The following is a 26,033-nucleotide window of genomic DNA, read 5'->3' as shown; positions in this document are numbered from 1 at the left end:
AAATATTAGCAACAATAACAATAGTTGTTTCACACAGAGCCTATGGGATCTGATTTCTTATGGCCATATGTTTTGCTTCTGGGCAATAGGACTTGGCAAATTTAGCAGAAAGTAGACCAACACAGTATAGGAAGAGAAAGATGCTGGCATTACCTCTTGCTATGCTAAAACCCGTGGCCCTAAGCCCTTCTGTTCAATACAAGTACAAAGGGAGAATCCTTGAACACCAGCTGCCAGCTGGGGTTGGAAAGCCTGGCCACCTATCTGCTCCCTGCTTCCTCCCAAACAGACTGCCTCTGTGGGAGAGAGGGGATGGAAGGTGAACCTTGAAGGGTGGGAGGAAGGTCACCGACAGATGGAGTAAGGCCGTTTGGAGAAGAGGATACAGCGTGGGAGAAGGCTTGACGTCAGGAGCAGGAGGGGTGGGTGAAGAGGGTGGGTTGAGATTCTCTTTTGTGCATCAAAAGGATCGAGGAAGAAAAGCAGCAGTTGAAAGACGGGTGTGCGGCCGTGCAGATAGGCGCAGGCTCCCTGGTTCCCTCCCGAGTCTCTTTTATGGCCCTAAAAAAACCGCCTCCTCTTCTTATTTCTTAGACATGTACATCTGTAGACCCACCAGCCCCTTGAGCTAATGTTTGTGCTTAAAAGACATGATTAGATCCTGGACTTAATTTATGCATTTCTTTGATACTGATGCAGCTGTGTAAGCCTCGGTTATTTTATTTACATTTCATCAGACTCTCCCTTTCTGATTTTTGCTAGACTGCCTGTTCCCTTTTTTTTTTCCCCTTGCATTTCCAAGCTTTGGATCTGTTCCCCCATGTGTATGAGGTTGAAGAACATGAAATTGCTGATTTTCCCCCATATTGGACCTACCAAAACAGCCATTTCATATGGTTCAAGTGAATTTTTTCAAATTTAGGTTACAACCGTTAAGTCTCCAGGGGAATGGAGCCTGAGCCACGTGCCCCGAGGACCTGCCACTGAGTGTAGCCTGATGAGGACAGAACACTGGTTACTGTCCAGAACCGAGAAGGAGTGTGAGGACAGCTCGTGCTTAGACAGTGGCGCCCTGTGCCCGGCGCTGCTCCTGCGTTCTTGCTCATAATCCTCACACCAGCCCCACGACACAGGTACTTGGAGTGTTCTCCTCTGCAATGAGGGGACAGAAGCACAGAGACGGAAGGGAGTTACACAGCCAGGAGGTGGCAGAACTGGGATTTGAACCCAGAGAGCCTGGATCGGGATCAGCAGTCTTAACCACTACACTACAAAACGTTTGCCCAAACAACTGAGTAGTCACTAGTGCTCTTGGGGCCACTGTTCTTATTCATCAAATACTCCTGCCCAGCCTTCTCAGTTCTTACTGGCTTGGATGAAGTCGTTTTTCTTGATAAACTCTAATATAAATCCATTAGTAATTCCCTACTTGAGGATCTTATTTTTATCCGACATGTTACCACCACCCTCCCCCCTCTTTCATCTCCTCACCTGTGTGCAGCACCTGAGCCCTTCCAGAGCCGCTCACCTTCATCTTCTCGTTCATCCCTCAATCCCTGTCTCCCAGACGAGGAAGCTGGCACTCTCACAGTCGAAAGGACTTGGCCAGGTCACACATGTGACCCCCACTTCTGGCAGGCATTGGCCGTCCTCCGCGTGAGGCTCTCCTTGCTGGGTATGGGGAAGACACACCTGACCCCGCTCCACGCTTAGGGCTGCGCGACTTTGGTGAGGCGATCTACCCTCCTGGAGCTTCTGGGGTTTTTTTGTTTTTAGATTGGAGGTATTTATACCAGGCAGGATTCACCGTCTGTGAACTTCTTTACGTTAGTAGAGGACACTAGAGGTCTCCTTCCTTCCTTTGTGTTCTACTCGAGGCTGGCTGTGCTGGGATAGTCCAAGTCACAGTCATTGGCATAAACTGACACCAGGTCTACAGGGTGTAAAACAAACCGAGGATGCACATTCTTCACCACTCCATCCTTGTAAACTAATGTAGTGAGATGCCTGCTTTTAGAGTTTTCATTTGCCATGTGGGGACAGTAATAATGTAGTAACTCCTTTGAGGGCTCTTCGTGAGGACTGGAGAAGGCGCTGGGGGAGCTCGGGGCCTAGCGCTTGGCAGGTGCTCAGATGCTGTAGCTGTTGCTGTGGCTGTTACTGTTATCTGTGATGGTGTTACTTTTCCAGTTGGTCTTTATGTTCAACCTAACCAGCCCAGAAAGTTGCTAGTCCTATGGGACGTTATAAAGTTGTTAACACTTTTCTGCTATTCTATGGCTACTAAAATAATATTCTTCCTAAATCTCAAGATACCATTTGTCATTTTATCATCCGTTCCCTGGTATTTGGTGACTTTCCCAGGGATTAGCTAGGTCACGTGAAGATTTCTATTTTTATCTGGGAAAAAGCGGGGGGAAATTTAAGTAACTTTTGGGGGAATGAAGGGATTAGCATTTTTCTAATGGACCTGTTTTCAACATGTGCCCCCTTATCACCAGGAGACTGTAAAGCAGTAGAGCTTCCTGTTCCACGCTCCATCACGCGTTCCAGAGCAGGAAAGAAAAATCCCTTTGGCGATCTGGGCGGCAGCTTCCTGCTGCTCATTTCACCTAGAGGTTGCCCATGTGTGGTTACCATTTATTTCAAATGATATTTTAAAATTGACTGTTGCAGGAGTAATGGAAATATTTGTAAGTCTATGTTTAGTATAAGGGGAGAGGGAGAGAAATTTTAGTCCAGAGTGAAATTAAACTGACCTCCTTTAGTTTATTTGCTTTGTTTCCCTCCAAGGAGTTGTTATTCTTTCAAAGATGCCAGCTCTTAAGCTCTTCACTTGCTTTCAGTAGACTTCAGAGGGCTGCAGAGGGAAGAGCAACCACCCTTAGATTGTCCCCTAGAGAGACTCTGACTGCAGTGTGTTACTGTCTGGGCCCCACATGGGACCGTCTAGGGGAGAGGGTGGGAGAGGGTGGGGGTAGTGAGTGGCTTTTAGCTATTACAGAGACAGACAGAGCAAGCAAAAGTGTGGCTTTTCCTGCTTCCCGCTTATCTTTTGCCCCTTCTTGTCATCGATGCAGGCTTCTCTGCCAGCCGGGCATCTGAATGCGCGTCTAGGTACTAGCTTTACGTACAGACCAGCACACTGCTGCCTGTCTCTTTCACCTCCTTCAGGAGGTCGTTCTTAAAATCCTGGGAGCAGAGCACCTTCTCCTCTGAACAGGGTTGGAATGCATCCATCATCATTTGCACCATTGGTCAGGGTAGTCTCTGTTTCACTGCAGTAACAAAATCACTCCAGAAGTTAAGGGACTTAATTCAATTAAGAACTTACTTCTTGCTCACATTCCCTATTGATTGTGGTTAGTGGCGTCAAAGATTCAGACTGACGGAGGCTTAGACATCTTGAAGCTTTACCACCTGGAATAAGAGACCTCCACAGACATGATGGTAGGGAAAGAAAGGAGCTGAGCTGACAGGTCCATAGAAGCTCTTGGTGTCTCTCTTCTTATAGCCTATTGGTGAGATCTAGTCACACAGCCTCTCCTAACTGCAAGGGGGGCTGGAAAATGAGGTGTACCCTCTGGATATCCAGTATGCAGATGATGTCTCTGCCACAGCCCATCCCCCCAATTTTCCATATAACTGAGTGGACGACAACTTTCTGATCCTAAGGTGTCTTCCTATGGGTACTGGTTAAATAGATAGTTGCCAGTTTTCAATGACTTCCCAGTCTCAGATGAGCGAGTTCTGCTCTGTGCTCCCAGACCACTTGGTCTGCAGTTTCGTCACAGACCTTATGGGTGCGCGTTAGATTTAGTTGTTAGTATCTCCGTTTCAGCCCTTCCCTGCTTCTCTCACTCTGAGCTAAATGGCTAAATTTTGAGGGTACGAAACAGCTGTTTGAGGTTTGTCTTTAAAAAGCATTGCTAGTACTCAGCAGAGTACCTGGCTATTCAGTAGGTCAGGGAGGAAGAGAGGGAGGAAATGAATCAATCAATCAATGAATCAAATAAACAGAAAAATCCACCTCTTAGACTGGGTTAGTCATAAATTAGACTCATCTTTTAATGGGTTGATTTTTACCAGGGTACTGGGTACCAGCAACGTTTAGGTATATAAAGAATGCAACCTTAAAATGTTTTTTTCTTTAGCTTTCTTAATTTGTACATGTGCTCCCATTCCCCTGGGTGGTGGAAATTTCCTGTCTGGCAATTGTGGCTCCTCCCGCGTTTTCCCCAGGGCCATGTCTAAGTTCTGGGGCCCAAGGCTGTGAGGAGCCGGTACTTGTCCTACATGTGCTCTCTGTCCTTGAAGGCACCCACCCCAATAGCTTCCTTGTTCCTCAGAGTCTCCGCTGTCAGTCCACAAGGCCGTAATGGGCAGCTGCTTGGAAACCTCTTTGGGCCCAGCTCACTCTGTCTCCGAATCTCTTTGAACTCCCTTAGGCCAAGAGATGCTTTCTGCAGCCCTTGAGCAATGACCCAGGGAGCTCTGTGAGTCTGTTCAGAGCTTCACCTATGACCAGGTCACTCTGGGCCACAGGCAGGGTAGGCCCTGGAAAGTCCTGTCACCTCTGACCTATGACACAGCCACTACCACTCTGGGTCTTCTGCTTTCCAAGCTCCATTCGAGAGGTGCACAGACACCCTTTGTCCTATAAACCTACAGACGTGTCCCAGGGTCCTCTCATTCTCCCCCAGGACATCTCCAACCCAGGGACCTTTCTCTAGTCTTGAGGACTAAAAGCCTGCCTCTGCCTCTTTAAATCCCCTGAGTATCCTCAGAACATAAATGAGAGGATGGGGTTGTATAGTCAAAAGAATGTGCTTCTGTGCATATGTGTGAAATCCATTAATATTTCAAATTATGATCTTGCCACACTCGCACCGCTCTCGGGGTAACTTACCTCCTCTTTTGTCTCCAGATTTAGTCTAGCAGCATTTTCATCTTGTCTCAGGCCCTGTCCTGTTGGGTGCACAGGTGTGTTTGTTGAGGCCATCGGTCCAGCAGCTCTGCCCAGAGTAGATGCACAGTCAGCTTTACACAACACATCTGAGATGCTTGCTGCAGTGCCCGGCTCCCCCTGCCCAGCAGGACACTCTCTCCCCAGAAAGTGGACTTCCCTCTGCTCTCCTGGGTTCTGCACCAAGGTTCAAAGACATCTTGCCCATTCTGACATTTCGGTGGTACAGGCCTAGTGTCTTTAGGCCCTAAATCAAAGGATAAAAGATATGTCCTTCCATTGTTTGCATAGAGCACTTAGGTCTGGCCCCCCGTGTCCTTGCATCTTCCAGGAAATGGGAATAATCAAGGCTTCAAGGTGGTCACACCAGCCTGCAGTTCCAACAGTGGAGCCAGTGGACCAGGGGAAATTTCTTTCTCTGCTCCTCTCAGAGATCTGTAGGAAAAACTGTCTACACAGAACCCTGAGGGAAGGCAGCTCATTAAAAAAAGAATCTGAGAACACCTGTTAGTTAAGTCAGAAATCAAAGTAATGGGCCTCAGACATCAAAAGGGAAAGTGGCCACTTTTGGAAACAGCTGAACCACAGATGGTTGTTGGAGCTGACAGCTGTCCACCTATAAAGAGCAGTGCTGCGCTGTTCCCGGTTCCTCGGCTCTGAACACCGACCCAGATTTTCGTAATGTACATGTTGGAAAAGATCCCACTCCTAAGATATAAGCATGTAAGTATTAAATATAAAAAATAAACCCATGTATGTATATAGTAAACTAGTGTTCTGAGGGTATCTTAATGTCCCGTGAAACTCACAATGAGAATGTGGAGCCCCACAGAGGGCACGTGGCCTCGCCTGGGTCTCACAGAGAAAGGATGCTCACCAACACCTATCCAGGTCGGCCCCTTCTGGCTGCTGGTCCTGTGTTTCTCCTCCGCAAGCTGCTGTGTTCAGAATTTTATCTCAGCCTGATGATGCAAGAGAGTCTTTTTAAGCCCTGTCTTAAAATGCCTGCTTTTAATTAATTGGTATTAAAAGTGCCTGTGTAGAGAGAAGAAAATAAAAGGCAGGATGTGGGAGAAAGAGCATATACATTACAACCCCAGGAATAGACACAGAGGAAGAACCAACCCGCCCATTGTTTTAAATCTAGCCCGTCCACCCACCCCCAAGACAGGAAAGAGAATGGATCAGCATGTGCTCCTGTTGGTTGCTTATGCTGGGGGTGCATCATCCGAGGTCATAACTTCATACATCCAAGGAGGAGTTGGAAAAATGGTATTTCCATGGGTGAACCGATGGTCACCACCAGCAGTGGGAGATCAGCACCGACTTACATCTGTGTCATGCAGCTGGTCCACTTTAAGTCGTACTTTCACTGGCTCATTAGCATCTTCAAGATCACACTGAGGTCATTGTAGTTTTTCTTTACAGAAGAGGAAAGTGAGACTCAGAGGTAAAGCATCTGCCCAAAGGCCCGCAGTACGTCCAGGTCCTCTGACTCAAAATCTCTAGTTTCTTTTGCAACACCGCAGCTGCCTCAGCCGTGACTTCCCGGTCTTTTAGGGATGCTAGGCCTTGTGAGAGCATGAGGGGAGCAGCAGGTCTGCTGATGCAGAACCACTCTCCGGTGAGATAGAAGAGGGCAAAGTGCACATCTACAGAGCACCTGCTGTGTTCTGGGCACTCAGAGCCTTCATCTCTTTGTCTTATTTACAGCCTGCCCTCTCTCACCTGAGGCTTCCTGCCTCTGCCGGATCCCTGATGGACCTCAGTCATATCGGGCTTTTATATCTGTGTCATTCTCATTTCCCTGTCTACGTGTCAAGTTGCATCTTTGGGCACGTTTTTCACTGTTCTCATGATTATTTCTGTGATACAAGTCTTCATATTCTTGGCTTATTTTTTTCTTGGTTTTTTTCTTTTTTCTATTGATTTTCTTATTGATTTCTTCATTTGTCTTTCTAGTCCTTTATTGATTTTCTATGTTACAAATGTAACTAGCTTAAGGCTTATCTTCCACTTTGTTTATGGTATCTTTCTTTTTTTTCCTAAAAATTTTAAAATTTGGGTTTTTTCATATTTAATTTTTTCACATGGGGCCTTTAATATCTCTGGATTTTTCCCCATATAATATAGGGATCAAGTTTCATATTGATTATGCCCAAACACCACTTGTTGAGTAATTCATCCTCTCCCCACTGAATTTCAGCATCATCTTGGTTGCATATCAAGTTTCTACATATGTGTGAAACTGTTAGTGAGCTCTGTTTCACTACTCTGTCTATCTCTGTGCCAGTACCACACCATCTGAATTACTAGATCTGTATAATGAGCCTTGTCCAGCTTCAACTTTTCCTTGGTTATTGTTTTTTTTTTAATTGAATTACAGTCAATTATAATGTGTCAATTTCTGGTGTACAGCATAATGTCCTGGTCGTGTATATACATACATATATTCATTTTTGTATTTTTTTCATCCTTGGTTATTCTTAACCCTTTACTCCCCAAAGAAGTTTTAAAATCAAATTGTTAAACTTCACACACACTTCTCACTTTTGTGATTTGCATTGAAAGTATACCGAGTTAATAGATTAATTTGGAGAGAATTGGTGTGTTTACAGTCTTAACCCCTAATGGAACTTAAGTTTGATCTGCCACAGGTGCATGAAGGCCAGAGCTCACTCAGAATAAGGAAAGGATGCTTGGCTTCTGTCTGGCAATTTCCCTGTGAATGGACAGCTCTTTCCAAATGGCCATCTTTGGCTGAACTTTGGGTGCATTACAACTGATATTTTTCTCCACGGGGAGCCAAGGTGGGAAATGATTATTGTAGTGCAGTTTGCCAAGATTTTTTTCCAGCTGAGTGATCAAATATATGTAATTAGGGAGAAAAGAGCATGTAAGAACAGTGCAAAGGCCAGCTCAGCGCTCACAGCTGGATTCCCGTGATGGCTGCACGAGAACACTCACAGACGCCTGGCCACGGGGAGCAGTCTTCACAGGCTGGAAACCGCCAGCAAGACGAGAGAGTCAACATAGAATAATGGGAAAACAAGAATAGTGTCTTCAAGCCTGCTGAGCTTGACATGTCCCAGCCAATTTCATTCCAAAGATTATTACCCTTCTCCTCTGATGAGTACTTTCCTGTTCCTCCCAGTTTTCCTACCATAAATACCTGAATCAAAGAAAAACAATCCCTGCATTCTAAAGAGTTATTATTACACTCATCCTTTCTTCGGAAGGCTCCAATACTATTAAGTGGGGGACTTCTAAAGGATGAGAGCCTATTTCTTTTAACTCTTAAGATTTTCAAGAAAATAAGTATCTGTATTATGTTCAACTGCAGAAACATATGTAATATTTCTGAGTGGGGGGGTAAAAACTGTAGTGATGGCTCATGACTTTAATCATGGTCATGTCATGGTGCGTCATTTGTAGCTCCAATTATCATGAGAACTGTAATACTCCTTCTTCTTTGTTCAAGAAAGAATACTGAATTTGAGGTTTATTCATCAAACATTTTTTAGGAGACAGATGTTCCCAGCCTTTTTGGAGTTGAAGTACTCCAGCCCTTGGTAATTTTGAAACACGGCATTCCCTAACCTTCTAAAAGTATTTGATGGAATATATTTATTTTTTAAATGAAAAATTTTAAATATTTTTCTATGAGATTCTGAGGATATTTTTGGAATTTTTCCATGGGTGATAATGATTTATTTGCAGATAAATTTTATACCAAGAAGGAAAACATACCTGGCTGGCCATCAGAACCAACGATGGCAGTAAAAGTACAGATCCCCAAGTCCCACTCCAAGAAAAAACTTTTGTATTAACATCTATGATCATTTTCATTGCTTTTGATTCAAGCAAGCATCTTATTCCAAACTTCTTACAAGTAATACATTCCATTTTCCCACTATAAATAATCATTCAAAATTGACAGGCTTTTATTTTCTCCTTAAACTATAAGATCTAGAAGATGATTTAAAAGGATGAGGCATTTGCTTTTAAAATCCAGTTAATTTAAGAATAATGGAGTGGGGAGACATAGCTCAGTGATAGAGTATAGGCTTAGCATGCACAAGGTCCTGGGTTTAATCCCCAGTACCTCCATTAAACAAACCAACCAACCAACCTAATTACCTTCTCCCCCCCCCCAAAAAAAAACAAAACAAAAGAATAAGAAAAAAACAAGACAAAAAATGCTTGATGCAAAAATCCCAAACTCATTTTTCCCTCTTGAAAAAAGAGAAAAGAGGATGACAATTCTCATGAGTTCTTCTATAAGTAGAAGATTGAAGAAAGAAAAAGAGTTAAAGTCAGTAAAAGAATCGTTCCACTTGAAATTTAATGCAGTTTTTCATTTCTTGGAAGGTATGCCCAGAAATATCTGATAACAGAAGCCATGTTCTAGTGGAAGCTGTAACTTTGTGTCGATAAGGAATTCTGTCCCTTTGGTTTTGTTTATTAGTGGCAGTGTTTTTTGGATTTGAGGGGTTTTTGCCCTTGACTTTAGCAGAAACACATCTCATTTTCCCATGGATTACCACTAAGAACTGATGAAAAAAAGAAACATTTATGAAAAGGTCAGTGTTACATCCTCATGTTTTATTTCCATGACAAGGATTTGGGATGGTTTTGCCTAAGTTCCAAATGTATGTGCTGGGGGAAGAGGATTTGGGGGAAGAGAATCTTAAGTGGAGGCTCGAGCTATAGAAATAAGGAGGCAACTGGATTTTGGAGGCTAGGTCTTCAGTTCCCTAAAGAAAGGTACATTAACTATAAAATCAAATTCAATTATAACACTTACAATATATGAATATAGTTTCATTGAACAAAATTTAACCAATACAGGTAAAAACACAAGTTCCTTGTGATGTCCCCCCTTTTCTAACTCCACTCCTCTTTCTGTAAGTAACCCCAGTCATCAGTTTGGAAGTAGTCTTCCACATTCTTTTCCAAGTATGCTCATCCAAATGCACTGTGCAAAGGTATACCTAGAAGTATACAGGGCTTCTTAAAGTAGATATGATATCGTAGTCTATATATTATTTTGCGACTTGCTTTTTCCCCTTAACATGCCTTAGGGTTCTTTTGAGTGACCACATATAGATCTACCCCATTCTATTTTTAATGGCTGCATAGCCTGTGTTATTAATTTAATCATTATCCATTGATGCACATATTAAGTAATTGTTTCTTATTATTCTCAATCACAAGCCCACGCATAGTGACCACCTTTGTGCATGCTTCCTTGTACCAAGTTACATTTTTCCTAGGGTAGATGCCTAAAAGTCGAGTTGCTGGGGCAAAGGGCCTGCGTATCGGTAACTTTAGTAGGTGCCACTCTGTTGCCCTTCAAAATGACTTTACGAGTCTGTATTTCCACCAACTCTTTACATTTCCACCATGCTTGATATTAGCAAGCTTTAAAATGCTTGCAATTAATGGTGAAGGGGGGAAAAAAACTAGATTTTGATTTAATTAAGTTTAGTATTTGATGCCTTTTAAGAAATGTCATATTAATAAATTCCTACACACACACACAGAGGAGCCCTTTGTCTGCCCATACTCATGTTTAGCTTCATTGTAACTACGCCTTGTTATAGCCTGAAGTTAGGACTTCCTCCAGAGCCCAATTTGAAGACAGACTAGGTGGCTACCATGGCAACCTGCTTTATGCTAGATTCTAGCGGGGAAAGGGTTGACCATTATATGATGAGAGGTGAGGTAGACAGTGGCTTCTAGAAAATATCCCTACTGGTGTAAACTGATGCCTGGAAATTTCTTTAGGAAAACAAGTCCCTTTTGATTAGGCACTGACCCTTTGCAAAGAGACCTTCACTAAACAGAAAGGAGTTGTTCTGTAATGTGAGAGCCCTGCACGGCCTCCACAGGCCCTTTCAGCTCCAATGTTCTATGATTCCTCTATGAAATTAGCCAGTTGACAGGAATAAACAAGGCCTTGAGGGAGTGGAATTCAGGAGGGAGGAGGAGGAGTCAAGAAGTATCTGCAGCTAGGGTGGATGCAAGGTTTGATTACTTTGGGTGGGGGGGGGGCTCAAAGACATTGAGCAACTGCGGAAGGGACATCGACAGGAGGACACCATCGACCTGGATGTCACCAAGCCTGCCTGCAGCTCTGCTCTGAGAGATGTGTCTGTTCAAGTGTTAGATGACAGCATCCAGCTAATCAACTGAAATGTACTTAAAACCAGACTGGGCAGTTGAAATAGCTCATCTATGACGTCAGTTAAGACACATGAGAAGAGAGGCCAGCCAATTATGTCACTGAGAGCAAAGTTTGGATGATAAATGTATCATTAGGATGACAGATATAGGCAATTCGACTTTCTTTTATAGAAGGGTCATGACATCTCTTTCTTTATAGGGTTGCATGGTTCTCTGGCATGGATTCTGAAAGGTTGGAATAATGTAGCTTGATATTCTTTTTTGCCTGCTAGTCTCTTCCTTTAGTGCTTAACCCTATTTGTCAAGGTTCTACTCTTAAACCCCAGACATTTGGGGCATGAGTGGGAGCTAAACATTTTCAAGACCTTGTTGTTATAAAGCAGTATCATTTTCAGTGTCCTTCCCAACCACTGACCTTCTGGGTGATGAATTCTATAACATTGTTGCAGCACAGAAATTTTTTAAATGAGATAATATGTCATTTGGATGAATAAAGAAATAAAAGAATCCTCAGTCTTAGTCTCAGTTGACATAAATAAGCGTTGTGAGGTCTTATGCTTGATTATATTAATCTAGACATAACTAAAAGAGACAGAATGTGTTTCAAATTACAAGTGGTATCTGTCCTTCCATAAAATTCATTGAGAATATTTTTAGCACATATTATCCTTGTCAATTTCTAAAGACTTATCTGCTGAATAATTATCTACACCATTGACATTTTGACCTCCTGAAGCTTTTATTATTCGGCTCTCATTTCATTATGTTGTTTGGTAAATAGAATGTTCTCAGTGGGCTAAAAATAACAGTGTACCATGTGTTTGAATTCACCCCTCCCTTGTGGTTCTAGTTTCAGCATCCTGGACAGTTTAGAAAGGACAGGGAAGTCGAGATAGATCCTATAGAGACATTGCGATGTGAGTCACGGTCTCTATTTGTCAGCCCTGCTATGCTGGGTTTTGGTTTCCATCATGGAAAAACCCAATGCCCATCTTCTACAGGGACTAAAAAAAAAGTGATTAACACTTTAAGATGAGATTTGAGAGTGCCATAGGCCTGCTCTAATTTCTAAGGCCAGTGAAGCTGAAGTCTGCCCCGTGCTTTCTTGGGTTAGGCACACCATCTTGAATTGTTGAATTATTCTCACACCATTGTTTTATTTATATTATTATTATTATTATTATTATTATTATTATTATTATTATTATTATATTATCATTATCATTATTATTATTATCATCATCATCATTATTATTATTATTATTTCTTTTTACCATTTTTAGAAGGGACAAGTTACTCAGCCTCTCTGCCTTGTTCTCATCTGTGAAACAAGGATGATGATAGCATCTACCTCACAGGATAGTTCTGAGGATTAAATGAATTAATACATATGAAATCCTTCGAATAGTACTTGGCACATAGTAATCGTTTGATAAATGTTAACTGTTACCATCGTTTTTAGGCAAAGTGGGAAAATACCAAGGAGGTCTGACACAGGCAGGGATGTTTACGTTCTGTCTGCTGTCGTATCCCAGGCTTAGAACAGTGCCGCACATCAGATACTCAGTAAATATTTGTTGAGTGAATCAGTTTCTACCCTTGTGAAATTTAAATCCAGCCTAGTCCTTGTTTCCTTTCTCAGAATAAGAGAATGTCCTTCTGTCAGAGCTACCTTAGGCAGCCTTGAATTTTCAGGTCAACACCAGCTCACGACCTCCCTGACTAAGGGTTTTCATTTTCCCTTTGCTGACTGCCTCTCCTACACATTCCAGCTGCGATGCCAATCTCGGCTTCCCGGGCTCCCCTTCTCTCCGCACCCTCTGTGGGTGACTCGGGCACGACGACATTGTGCTCTCACGGCAAAGGCTGGTGGCGGTGGGGCTGCGCCAACGTGCCAGTTTCCTCCCGTGGCAGTTTGGCAGTTTGTGTCACTGGTTGTGGTTTTTTTTTGCCCCACTAAGTTTTCTGTGTTCCCGCTGTCAGGAAAGGATGGGGAGACAGTGAAAATGCTTGGGCATGTGAAGTCAAAGCACTTGTGCTCCAGCCAGGAGACCCTTCCAGATGGCCTGCTTCTCTCCCAGGCCTACACATTCCATTAAAACCCACTCATCAGCACAAGAAGGTATCCGGCCTTATAGCTATACCTTCCTTTCTAGTTTTCTTCATCCGTGTGCGTTTCTTCCCCTGTCTGCCGTGGGGAAGGCCCCACATGATCCGCTCTGCCTGTCCTTCTGACTTTTCCTTCCTCTGACTTCCTTTGCCTCCTCTCTCCCCTTGCTCCTCCACTTGGGCCGCTCAGTCTCCTTGCTCCCCTGAAACCCCCTCAGCCTTTTCTGCCTCAGGGACTTTGCACATACTGCCCTTATGCCCAGAAAGCCTTTTCCCAGGTATCCACCGTGCTTGCCTGCTTACTTCAGAAAGGTCTCTGCTAAAATGCACCTCCTCCAAGAAGCCTTTCTTTACCGTGTCTAAAATAGCTCCTGCCTCTTTCTTCTGAGCACTTATCACTAGGGACATGTTATGACTTGTTTATTTGCATATTTATTTACATGTTGTCTGCTTCCCTCCATTGAAGTGTAGGCTTCATGAGAGCAGTCAATTTCTTCAGTGCCTCGCAGGTGGTTAGCACTCAATAAATATGTGATTACAGATCAGAAGGGAGGAAAGAGATAGGGGAGGGAGGGAGAAAAAACAAAGAAGGAAATGCATTTATATGTATTTATAAATGTCGATAAAGTGCCTTAAGAGCACGGCAACCTGACTGAGATGGGGTGATCAGAAAAGGCCTCTTGGAGGAGATGATGGTCCAGCTGAGACCTAATATATGGCTACAACCAGAACAACGAGAGGGGAGAAAAGTGCAAAGAGCCTGAGCTTGAGATCTACTGGGGAACAAGAGAAGGCTGGAGTGGCTGGAACCCCGGGGGCAAGTTGGAAGGGGAGGCGGGGCCTAAGCATAGCTACGTAGCAAGGAGATGGCCTTCAGGGGGCTAGTCTGGTACAAAGTAGGTCTGACTAAAGGCAGATTTTGGGGTGGCATGGTCATGAAGAAGGCCTGGGAGAGCAGGACGGTCCTGCAACAGAGGCATCTGCTTCCCTGGTCTCCTGAGGCTGCAAGGCTGTTTCCCTTTTAAAGGAGATGGTTATTCATTAAACAGCCTTCCTCAAGACATCACCGCTTCCATGCTGTCATCTGAAAAATGAGCTTATCAGCACCTGCTCTGTGGGGCTGTCATCAGCACAGTTCCCAGCACCCTGGAACCACCTGGTTACAGTTGGCTGATTCTCAGTTTGCCGCATGCCGCGCTCAGTGCCGGCACTGTCGCGGGGACAGAGGGAGAGAGGACCCTGCCTCTGTGTAGCAGATGAGCATCCTAGGAAATATCCATGCTCCTGGCACTGCAGGAGAAGAGCATCCGTCTCACACCCCCCAGCACACGCCAGTCCAAAGAGTGGTCTGCGAGAGGAGTTCGGAGAGTGCCAATGAATATTTTCTATTTTCAGCTGGGTTTTTTTTCTGATGCATGTTAAAATAAGCCAATATTCGTACATCCGATCAGCTTACATAGAACTAATAAATGAGTTGATTTCTAGCTAACTTAGGGAGAAGACTGAGTACATCATGGAACAGGCAGTACCTGGAAGTGGCAGGAGTGAAGGTGACAGGTGAACAGCTGAGGTTCAGGAAGCAGGGACCTGGCAGACCAGCATCTGAAGGAGGCAGAGCGGAGTGGCCTTGAGTCAGCTTCTAGAGTCAGACTGTGAAGAGGATCGGATAGGACGTGAGCTGGAGGGGCCAGCCTGTCGTCGGAAGCCGGGCAGTGACATTCTTTGAGGCTCATAGAGGGAACTGAGTGGGTGTTGGCAGGACTCAGACTGAAAGGAGACAGACTGGACAGTCCAGGGGAGGAGAAGAGGTATCTTAAGGTCTTATGCTGAGACTCTCGTTGACCTGGAAAAGTTGTGTGAATCAGGACCCTGGCTGACCCTGTAAATAACAGAGAAAAGCATGCCTGACCCCACATTTAATAGCAGAGACAGTCTTTTCTGTCAGGTTTTCTTCCCCACTAGGATATAGACTCTGCTGTTGACCTCATTCAGGGAGATAGAAATGCTGAAAGGAGAAAAATGAAATTGAGTGTATGATTCTGCCATGAATCAGGAACAAGGGAGTGAGGTTAGGCAGGTGGGACTGTGGCATCCAGTAATGTTCATTTGGGGAAAATTGGTGCAGCTAGCCAGGAATAAATACACTGCTACCCAGGGGCCAGGCTCCCCCACCAGCCAAAGAGAGTGGTACTTTGGGCAGCTAAGAAAAAGAAAAGGACGAGTTTGGTGTGTATTGCACTTCAGGATTAGAATAGCTTTCTTGCTTTGCTATTTTAAAGCCTAAAATATATGCGTACTAAAAAATCAAAATGACAAAATTACATAAACCAGAATGTAGAAGTCTCCCGTAATTCCCTAGACAACAACCTTTGACAAGCAGTTGTTTATTTCATTCAACAGCTATTTACTGAGCGCCTGCCATGTGTCAGGGACAAACATTATCTTAGGAGGTTCAAATACATCAGTAATTAAAGCAAAGGTCTTTGTCTTCGCCGGGCTTACATTCTAGAGCTGTGTGCAATTACTGTACAATAATATGGTAACTGCTAGCCTCATGTGGCAATTCAATTAATTAAAATTACATGCAATTTAGAACTGAGACTCCCCCAGTCACACTACCCATATTTCAGGTGCTCAATATCCATATGTAGCTGGCAGCTGCCATATTGGACCACACAGACGTAGAACATTTCCATCACTGCAGACAGTTCTATTGGGCAGTGATGTTCTAGAGGAATAATGACTGTTAACAGTTTGCAATGTGTTATTCTGGACTTGTATACACAAATACATAGATGTGTGTATGTATATATGTGTGTGTGGTTGTGTATACGTGTGTGTATATAGTCTGTATACATGTGTGTGGATATATATGCGTGTGTGTAGATCTACTATTCAGCAACCTACTCTTGTCACTTAACAATCTAGCACAGGCGTCTTCTTTGATAAGTAAATGGTAGATCAAACACATCAATTTTTTTCTCATCAGACGGGTGAAAGCGCCTGGAAGGCCACAGGCCGCAGCCTGCAGCCCGCTCCACCCCCCACCCCACCAAGCAGGAAGCCTGGCTCCATCCTCAGCCAGGGAGGCAGGGAGAACATCTGTCTTCTCTGCCTCTTCCTCTGCCAGCTCTCGCCTCACTGGGACCTGAGCTGTGAGTTGCAGGAGGCAGACTTCTGCCTGTAAGCTTTCCTGATTTCTCCGCATTTGCTTCTGGGGTCCACCCTCAAGGCTGCTCCTGCTTCCAAGAGAGACGAGGGCCATGGAGGCATTTCCGCCCTTCCCCTCCATGCCAGGGTCCACTGGCAAACCTCTCTGGACTTCGTCCCATCTCCGAATCAGGCACGGCTAACCCACACGCTAATCCATGCTGCCTCCAAAAGAAAATACAGAAAAGCGATAGATAAGAGGCCTCATTTAGCAGGGGCTTAAATTTCAGGCGTAGCGATGCTGGCTTGGTTCAATGGAGATTTACAACAACAGGTGCAGGGGCACCTTGGATTGAGACTGAGAGTGATTTTTGTGTGTGTTGGGGGAGGGGCGGGCTGGGGATCTCATTTGATCTGTCTGCTACTTGAAGAAAAATAAACTCCATTTGCTCTTCTATTCTTTTAAGAAACAAAAGGGATGAAAGAAACTTTAGGTCAATAAGCTTCCCTTTCATCCTTCCCTTTTTCTCAGATAGATCAGAAAATGATCCCGCATTATGAACCGCCTAGCCTTCCCCCAAAATACAAATAGGCACGGCTGTCCCTCCGCGCTCACAGATCTCGTGAGAGCAGGCTCCGCAAGGCTGGAGCCCAAGAGGTGTAATGGAAAGGAAAAGATGGTTAGATTTTGTTTTAAACTCCTCTAAATGGCAGTGAGAACAAGAGGCAGGGGAGGGCCAGTCATTTAAAAGGCTTTTAAATGTGCCATGATTTGGACTTCTAATTTCATCCTTTTCTACAAATGAGCAATTAGCTGTAGTACAGGTTTGTGTAATTAGTAGACAAACCAAACCCTGAGTGATTTTTTCACTGTAACTTGGATAGGGAGGCATTGCCCAGGGGCCCATCGCAGCTAGAAACCACACCATGTTATTCCCACACTCTCAATTTTATTGCCATTTCTAAAATAAAGTACAATCTTATCGCTTAAGAATCCTTCATGGGCAACAGACCTTTGGTACTCTCTGTAAAACCAGCAGCAAGACTGGACCTGGGGTAAGATTCAGAAAGGAGCAGAAAGAACGCAGCTCGGTGTGGTCCCTCACAGCTTCCTTCTTGGTCTGCCCCTCCAGGAAGCCTTCCATGTGATCTTGGGGAAGCCCTGGGCCTCTGCTGCAGCTGTATCAGGTAGAACCTCCCTCTCCCCCCAACACACATACATCGCTGCACTGGAGAACAGAGGCGCAGAGTGCGGAGGGAAGCGAGGTGCAGGGCTGGCGGGACATCAGGCACACATCCCGGAAGACAAGTGGGATCAGCCTGTAGCCCGTCTTGGAAGGAGCATCTGGGCCTCCATTTGTCTCTCTCTGAAATGCCGAACTGGTTCATTGCTTCTCAAAACTGTGCAGGGGGATATGATTCCCTGCGAAAATCAAATGATGGCCATCTTCTCTCAATTCAAAGACAAATAAAGTAAGCAGATCCAATTTTTCCCGCCATTAGTTGATATCTACCCTGTGTTTTCTTACCTTTGCTGCTTCCACATTTATAGTGCCCCAAGGAGAACAAACAAGAAACAAGCAGATATTAACAGAAAAGCTGCTGGCTGTTCTGAACTCCCAACCGAGCTCTGGTGCCCTTTCCATGCGTGTAGGGTAGCCTTATTTTCTCCTCGTTTGGAAAATGAGCTCCCCAGCAGTCACTGTCACTGTGGTCTCTGAGGCGCAGCTGGCTCCTGGGGAGTCTGCCACCTGACAGCTGGTGAAAACAACCAGCAGCCAGCTGCAGGTCATCTCTCAAGGCAGCCACGCCGAGCTATTCAGAACTACCAGAAATGTCAACGTGCTTTGAAAGGGGACTTAAGGTATACATGGAGGTTTGTCGTTCAGTAGAATTAATTCAACAAGATTAAAATAATCAACCTGTTCAGAAGCCCTCTCAATGAGAGATGGGTTTTGAGAGCAGGTCTGTGATTACTGTTAGGAGCCTGTGTGCCGCCCCACTGGGGACTGGGAAGGTTTGTGAATATCTCCGGCGTATGTGGCTGTGTGGGCATTTCCCCAACTTGTGGCAGGTTTCATTTCTGGAAAAGGGGCCCAAAGTCAAAATGATATGAGAGAGATTGGATTTTTCCCATGGTGACAGCCCCAATAATAGGAGATTGTGTAACCCATCAAAAATCAGCGCCTACCTTGTTAAAGAAATAGCCTCAAGCATGGTATTTCAGTCACTCTGAAAGCTGAACTTCATGACACCTTTGTCTAAGGTGATTTGGGTTGATTTAATAGGATGACATAATAACTGACCTATGAAAGTTGTCTTATTTAATATGATGCAGTATCACCACGGTTTTTACACTTAACTACATGAAAACTTGGGGGTATAGCTCAGTGGTAGAATGTGTGCTTAGCATGCGTCAGGTCCTGGATTCAATCCTCAGCATCTCCATTTAAAATAAAAATTAAAAAAAAATTAAATCTTAAAGAAACTTTGTTGGTATTGTTAAGGTAGTCAGAAAAGCTACATTGGAAAGGTTTTTTCAGAAGCATGTTAGAGGAAATGTTTTGAAACAGTTGGGGCTGTTTCCTCATTTCTGTGGTGACCCAGGATCATCTGTCTTGCTGCCTCCTTGGCCAGCACTTCCTGAAGCAGCACAGACGTTCAGGATTGAGAGGCTGCTTGCCGCACTGCCAACATCCTGCTTTCTGGGCCTCACTGGCAACTTGACCTCGTTCCCTGCCATTAAAAATGCAAGTTGCAAAGCATATTCCCAGCAGTGTTCCTTCCTTCAGGCCTCCCCACCACATACACGTTTTCTCACAAAAAGCCTCGGAACTTGGGCTAGAATTCTGGGCAGTCACATTTCCTCCTGACTGTACAAGCCTTTCCACACCCACCACACATCCCCAACCTGCCTAATAATAATAGATTTCAGCTGTCATTTCTTCCCTTTTTTTCAGCTGTTATAAAAAGCCGAATTTGCTGGAGGCTTAAAAAAGTAGTGTGACTGGTTTTTTTGCTTTGCTTTTTTAAGATGATAGCTGATACATTTAAAAGATTATATGCTATATATGTTATAAAGCATAATTATATAATAAACATGCATGAACCCACCACCCTAGCCCAGAGGGTTGCCTACCCACTCACCCCACCCCCACAACCATTTTCTAAAGCTTGTATTTATCACTCTCTTTCTTTCTTTTTCTAACGGAGGTGCTGGGACTGAACCCAGGACCTCGTGCTTGCTAAGCTACCCTCCCCCCATCATTCTCTTTCTTTTTAAAAGAGTTTTCTCTCATATGCATGTATACCTAAACACATAGAGTTTAGTTTTGCTTGTTGAGCAATGTATGCATCCAGTTGAGGTTGCTCTTCTTAAGCTGCCTTTTTGGGAATTAATCCACTTCTGCATGGAGAGTGCAGTTACTCAGACCCATCTGGGAGCCCTTTGCTTGAAATTTCCTGCAGAGATAGTTTCTCAGCTCCTCAAGGATCAGTGTTGTTGCTTTACAGCGCGTTTGGTCTGATTCAGCTCTTTCCCTGTCACCTCTCTGTTTTCATTCATGTATTCAAGAAACATTTCACGGGTACTTCTGTGAACCTGGCAACGTGTGAGACCAGCAGAGAACCAAAGCGCCCCTGCAGCTTGTCACCACCCCTCCCCTCCTGTCTTCCTCCATCATTTGAGCCATAACCACAGGTCACAGGCCAGGAGATTCCAGGACATTGAGTAGGATCCAGTGAGCCAAGGGGCCGTGGGATCAGCGTGGGCTGAGAGCCGGAGGGGAGACCTAGGGAGGGACTTCTGGAAGTGGTCCAGTCCCCATGAGCCCTGTCTCCAGCCCTTTGTGCCTCACCTGGATGTTTCTGGCCCTGATTTTCTTTGTTAGGCCAGCCTCACTAACACTCTCATCCAAGCACATTTACTTCATTACCTCCACACCTGCAGAGGAGCCCCTGCCTTGTGGTGCACATCAGGGGCTCCACAAGGGAAGAGGAGATCAGCCCTGGACCACCTGAGGGCTGACAGTGCAGACTATGGGGGGTTGGGGGGTGATGATGGAAGGAGTTAAAATTCACACTAGGTCCTTAGGTACTTGGTTGATGACACAGATACAACTGCCTGTGTGGTATAACTGTGGAGCCTCAGAAATATGTATATATATATTGCTTTCATTTATATACAATATGATATATAATATAAATATAATGAATATAAATAATACATTACATATAATTCATGTGTTCTCAGCCAGCCTCCACATGACCTGTTCACCAAAATAACTGACATTCTACAGTCCATCCATAAAATAGGCTGACTCCTGCCAAAGCCCTGACCCCCTCAGCGCTCTAAGGCCATCTCCACGTGCCCAGGCACACCTCCTCTTTCTGGGCGAGTCACATGATTCCCCAGACCAGGATGTTTGCTCCCAAACCTGCTTATGCCAGTCATACCTGTCATTAAGTTGCAAACTTTAATTAAATGTTCTCTGAAAAAAATGTGAATTCCAAAAAACTTGGTTCCATGAAAACCAAATTGAATGCCTTTGAAAGACTCAGTAAAGATGAGTCATTTTTAAAATGCTTTAGGTCCGAACAAGGTGATTATGAAAGTTTAAAGGGAAAAAAAACATTAAAATCTAGCAGAATTCTGCTCTCAGATTGTGCTATGGGTGTCTTTAATTTCTTATTCCACTTTACATGGACTAAAATTGGAAATTATAAATGGTACATAATAACTTTTTTTTTTTTTTAAAGACAGAACTCTAGTCAGCAGATAATACTCAAAGAAAAGACCTTGGCCTTTTCTCAAAAGATTAGTGGATAAGCAGACATTTATGTTTTAATTTTAAACAAAATTATACATATACTTACATACACAAAAATATATGTATATGTGATATATATATGTGGGAGAGAGATCAATTTTTCATGATCTCCGTCTTTAAAGGACTTCTAATCACCTATTGGTCCCAAGCACCTTTGAAAAAGAGGGCCTCTATTATATATATTACCAGACTGCCCTACTCAAGAGTGATTTTATAAACTCACAGACGTAGAACACAAACTTACGGTTACCCGAGGGAAGAGGGGCCGGAGGGATAAATTGGGAGTTCAGGATTTGCAGATACACACTACTATATATAAAATAGATAAACAACAAGGTCCTACTGTATAGTGCAGGGAACTATATTTAATACCTTGTGATGGCCTATAATGACTATGAAAAGGAATATACATATGTATAACTGAAACACTATGCTGCACACCAGAAGTTAATACAACATTATAAACTGACTATACTTCAAATTTAAAAAAAAAAGGAAAAAAAGTTAGATTTTACTTTAAAAAAAAAGAATGGTTTTATACAGTCAACCTCTCTAGAAGATTTCAGATATGATACCACTTGCTAAGGTTTACTTGGGCTTTTATTTCGTTTGGTTTTATTTTCATTTGCTAGCCTTTTATTGAGAGCCATGAAAAAGGACTCCATCTTTAAAACAATGGTTTGGAAAGAGAAAAGGCAGTGTCAGACCGCTGGATGGATGAGGGAGGTCATGACCTCCCAGCACTCTGCCCTTTCTGGCCACATCACACCCCCAAGCCAAGCTTTTCTCTGCCCCAGGAGCCCGTGGAGGTAGGTCCCCCGCTGCCTGGGGTTTGCTGACAGGCAGGAGGGCAGCGATGTAAACTGGAAAGTGGGCCTGATGTTCTCAAGCTCTGGGCCAGAAGAAGGATGAGGAGGCCACCGTTGGATAACTTGGGTCCAGATAAGAATAGGGCCTCTTGACCAGACTCAAAATTCTTGGACCCTAGCTCTTCCCAACCAGAAGTGAGGGGACTTTACAACCGTGAGGAGAGTAACATCACTAAATAGGGAGACATTTCAAATCCTATTCCAGCCATGCCCCCTAGATTATCCAGCCCCACAGGTGACATGCTTTATGTGTGACGTGTGTGTGTGCTTGTGCAAGTGCGTGTGCGTGTGTTGTGTGTGTGTGTGTTGGAAGGCCCTAGATGAAGGCCTTCATCAGCTCAAATCCAGACTGAAACTTTGGATACAGCAGACTCTCGATATGAGAAGCTTTATTTTCCTGACTACCTAAGAAATAAAACCAAACTGGAAGCCAGGTTCTTTTGAAAAGGTTTCCCAAGCCCCAGAAAGGTTCGAGCCTGCTCCAGGAGAGAACCAAACAGAAGAAGAGCACTAGGCAGAGTAGGAGGCCAGCTTCACTTCAGCCCTCCCAGGACGGTCCCTGAGCTACGCAAGAAATGTGGGTCCCCGCAGCTGCAAATGTGGGTCCCTGCAGCACACAGAGCCACGGAAACCACTCGTCTCCCTCTGCTCAAGTAAAGGGACTTCGGTAAGTGGAGACGGCTGAGAGAGGGGCAGGGGAGGGCAGACACGGACACCGGAGCCCTGTTTTCTTGCTCTGACGAGTAACTGGACCCCTGCCCAAGAGATCCCCAAGCCCTCCAAAGAAAGAAATTGCAGGGGCATGAGTCATCCTCCATTTTAGGCGAACACAGGAGTGCCCTGGGGGACCGGCGGCCTCCCTTATCAAGAAGTAGGCAACTGAAGTACACAGATTGTGCTTGGCCCAAGGCTGGGATCAGCTTCTGGTTTATTAACTATTTAACTAAGTGGATTAAATGAGAATTGACTGGAATTGTACACTTAGCATTCCCTTACAAAACATCCTTATCTCATAAGCTGGCTTAATGGAGCAGGCTGTCAGGGGCTTATTAGAAGTAACTGAATACAGCACCTGACGGCGCAGAGCTCCGGGCAGGGTGTGCAGCAGGCCCGCAGCTCCCACACCTTGTGTGGCTACCACAGCTGGCCTGCGGTGTAACTGCAAACCGCACTATTAGCACCTCCCCCAAGGACAGGCCCAGGCCTTCCCAAGAAGAAAGGCACTTGCCACTCACTCCGTTTCAGAAGCATTTCTTCGCTGTTAAGGGCGAACTAAGTGCTCTGCTGATCTTTCACGCGTGTGGTCTCAGCACATATGAAAGACGTCAGAGCCGAGTGGTTAACAGGACCATTCGGAGTTAGACTTCAAGGATTTGAATCTTAGCTTTACTGCTTACTCCTTGAGTGCCCATGTGTTACTTAACTTCTCTATGGCTCAGTTTCCCTATCTGCAAAATGGGGGCGATAATAGTACCCAGCTCACTGGGTTTCTGTGGCGATTAAATGTGCTAGTATGTTTAAACTTCTTAGAACAGTGCCTCGCATAAGTGATTATATAAGTGAGCTTTCAGTGATTATAGCTCTTACACAGGACAGAATTCATCCCATTTCCTAGCTTTTGCACCCACATCTCCTTTAGCTATTAATTGCAGCATGAATTTGGAATGAGTCTCATTCACAGAGGAGATACTCTGAATGGTGGGACGCTGTGTTCACGGAGGAAGTCAGGGCTGTGATCAGAGGGATTTTGAACCCTGACTTTGCTGGAGATGGTGATGTCAACTTGCATGTCCTTTATCTTCCCTGATCCACGTTTCTCTGTGTGTGTGTGTGTGTGACTTCCATTATAAGATTTGGGTAAATGAATGTAAATCCTGCTTTTGGTGAAGGTTGATGTAATTATGAAAAATGCTCAGAGATGATAAAAATGAGAGCCCTGGGACCTGGTGTCCCAGAAACATGTACACTGTAGAGCACTTGCTTAGAGAATAACAGACACGTCGGAAAGGGTTGATGGTTTGGACAGAAGTTGCCTTTGTGCAGTTGAACAATTAAGATAATGGATTTTCTGAGGGGAAAGTTTTACTTTATTTGTAAGTGTAGGACTTTTTTTGTTCCAAAATTTCTGCTGGGTTCACTTGAGTTCAATTTACCTATAATCTATAATCATTTCTGTCAAACAACTACAGTTGACCTAACCCTTTGGAATTACACAGCTTTTGCTTAAACTAATTCCAATGAATAATCAGTAATTTCCCTATATAATCTATAGTTTTAAATAATGTATAATCCAGAAGATGATTCTATTCAGCTTAACCTAATGGATAAACACTATAATCCTCACCTTTCAAAAAACTGAAAGGGGCCTTGTGAAAAATTGGATGAACCTTTTTGTTCTATAGAAAATGAGTTACTTTCAATTCATCATTTTAGCCTATTAGCTCAATTGTATTTTAGAAAAACTGAAACACTATGCCTGGTATTAGGACTGGTAATGTTTTCTTCTTGTTTTCATGTCTCTTCCAATTTAAAACAGTAGTACATGGTATACAACAGTTAGATACAATTGATGTAATTTCCCATATTTTAAATGGCTCAGCCTAAGGGTTTAAGGAAAGGAGTCACATGAATGAGGGAGAAGCCATAACCTTCCAGGATTTCTTCTGCTTGATTATTGACTAACACGCTGATGTATCTTGGCTGAGCTGCAATGCCAAGGGTAAGCATGGTGTGACGTCAATAGATGCTCTGTATCTGTGCAGCTCAACCTCTGTAAGAGTCAGGAGGATGTTATGGTCATGCTCAGAAAATGACACATTTTCTCCTTTCCACAAAGCTCAGCACAGAATTCAGGGGAGTGCACATGAACATCCCAGATTCCCTCCATCCACTTCCTCCATCCCCACCACAGTTCACTGAACACAGGGAGGCTTCCTCTCACTGGCTTGACCATATGTTTGATTTTTTTAATGGCAATTAGCAGGACATTTCTGGAAATCAGGAGATAAAGACTGGTCAGAAAATTTTTATGGTACAATAAGAAAGATACATATTGTCTTTGTCCCCAGTTCCTAGCACACAGCTCTTAAAACTCTTGGAATCTCCAGAGTGATGAGAGTGTCTTGTATGTTAATGCGATGATTGGTGGAGGGAGGAGGGTGGGGGGGATGATAACTTCAAGATGGGGCTAGTTGCCAGAAAAACCAAGGCATGTTTAGAGGACTGGAACTTTCCGCCCTACCTCCCAACCTCAGAGGGAAGAGCGGGGCTGTAAGATGAATTAATTACCAGTGGCCAATAATGTAATCAATCATGCCTATGTAATGAGGGCTCCATAAAAATCCCTAAACAATAGGGTTCGAAGAGCCTCTGGGTTGACGAACACATCAAGGTACTGGAGTACCTAGAGAGGGCATGAAAGTCCCATGCTCCTTCCCCCATTCCTTGCCCTCTGCATCTCTTCCACTTGGCTAAGTTGCATCCCTTGGGATAAACTAGTAGGGTAAGTAGAGTTTCCCTGAGTTCTGTGAGCCGTTCTAGCAAACTGCTGAACCTGAGGCAGGCGTCATGGGAGCCTTCATTGATAGGTCTGGAGTGCAGATGACCACCTGGGACTTGCATCTGGCATCTGACGTGGGGGCAGTCTTGTGGGGTCTGCACTAAATCTCCATAGTCAGGGGCAGAATTGAGTTGGATTGTAGTACACTCAGTTAAGGTCTGGAGAGTTAGAGAATCGGTTGGTAGGGGGAAAATCCCCACACATTTGGTGTCAGAAGTATTATGATTAAAAACAGTTCAGAATTCTGCCCTCCCTTAAGGAGTTATTATATACAGCAGTCCACAGTTTTGAAGAGTCCGGGTCAACTACACACACGCCACCTTGCTGTGTCTGCTGCAGCTGGGTTCCTTGGGATGGCCCAA

The 26,033-nt window shown here is 44.3% G+C and overlaps 1 protein-coding gene and 1 long non-coding RNA gene across 3 annotated transcripts in view; one reads left to right on the top strand and one right to left on the bottom strand.

Moving 5' to 3' along the window:
- The window catches only part of SCFD2 (sec1 family domain containing 2), a 358,054-nt gene that overhangs the window by 291,257 nt on the left and 40,764 nt on the right, over positions 1-26,033 (top strand). The window lies entirely within an intron of this gene.
- Positions 2,562-6,605, bottom strand: LOC116668945. The gene is made up of 3 exons (XR_004326254.1): positions 5,844-6,605; positions 4,910-5,015; positions 2,562-2,860 (listed from the first exon to the last, which is right to left on the bottom strand). It is a non-coding gene; the product is annotated as an uncharacterized LOC116668945 (long non-coding RNA).

This window comes from Camelus ferus, chromosome 2, assembly GCF_009834535.1.
Source record: "Camelus ferus isolate YT-003-E chromosome 2, BCGSAC_Cfer_1.0, whole genome shotgun sequence".
Lineage (NCBI taxonomy): Eukaryota > Metazoa > Chordata > Mammalia > Artiodactyla > Camelidae > Camelus > Camelus ferus.
The sequence above is the reverse complement of the archived record's forward strand: the minus strand, read 5'-3'. Positions and strand labels throughout refer to the sequence as shown.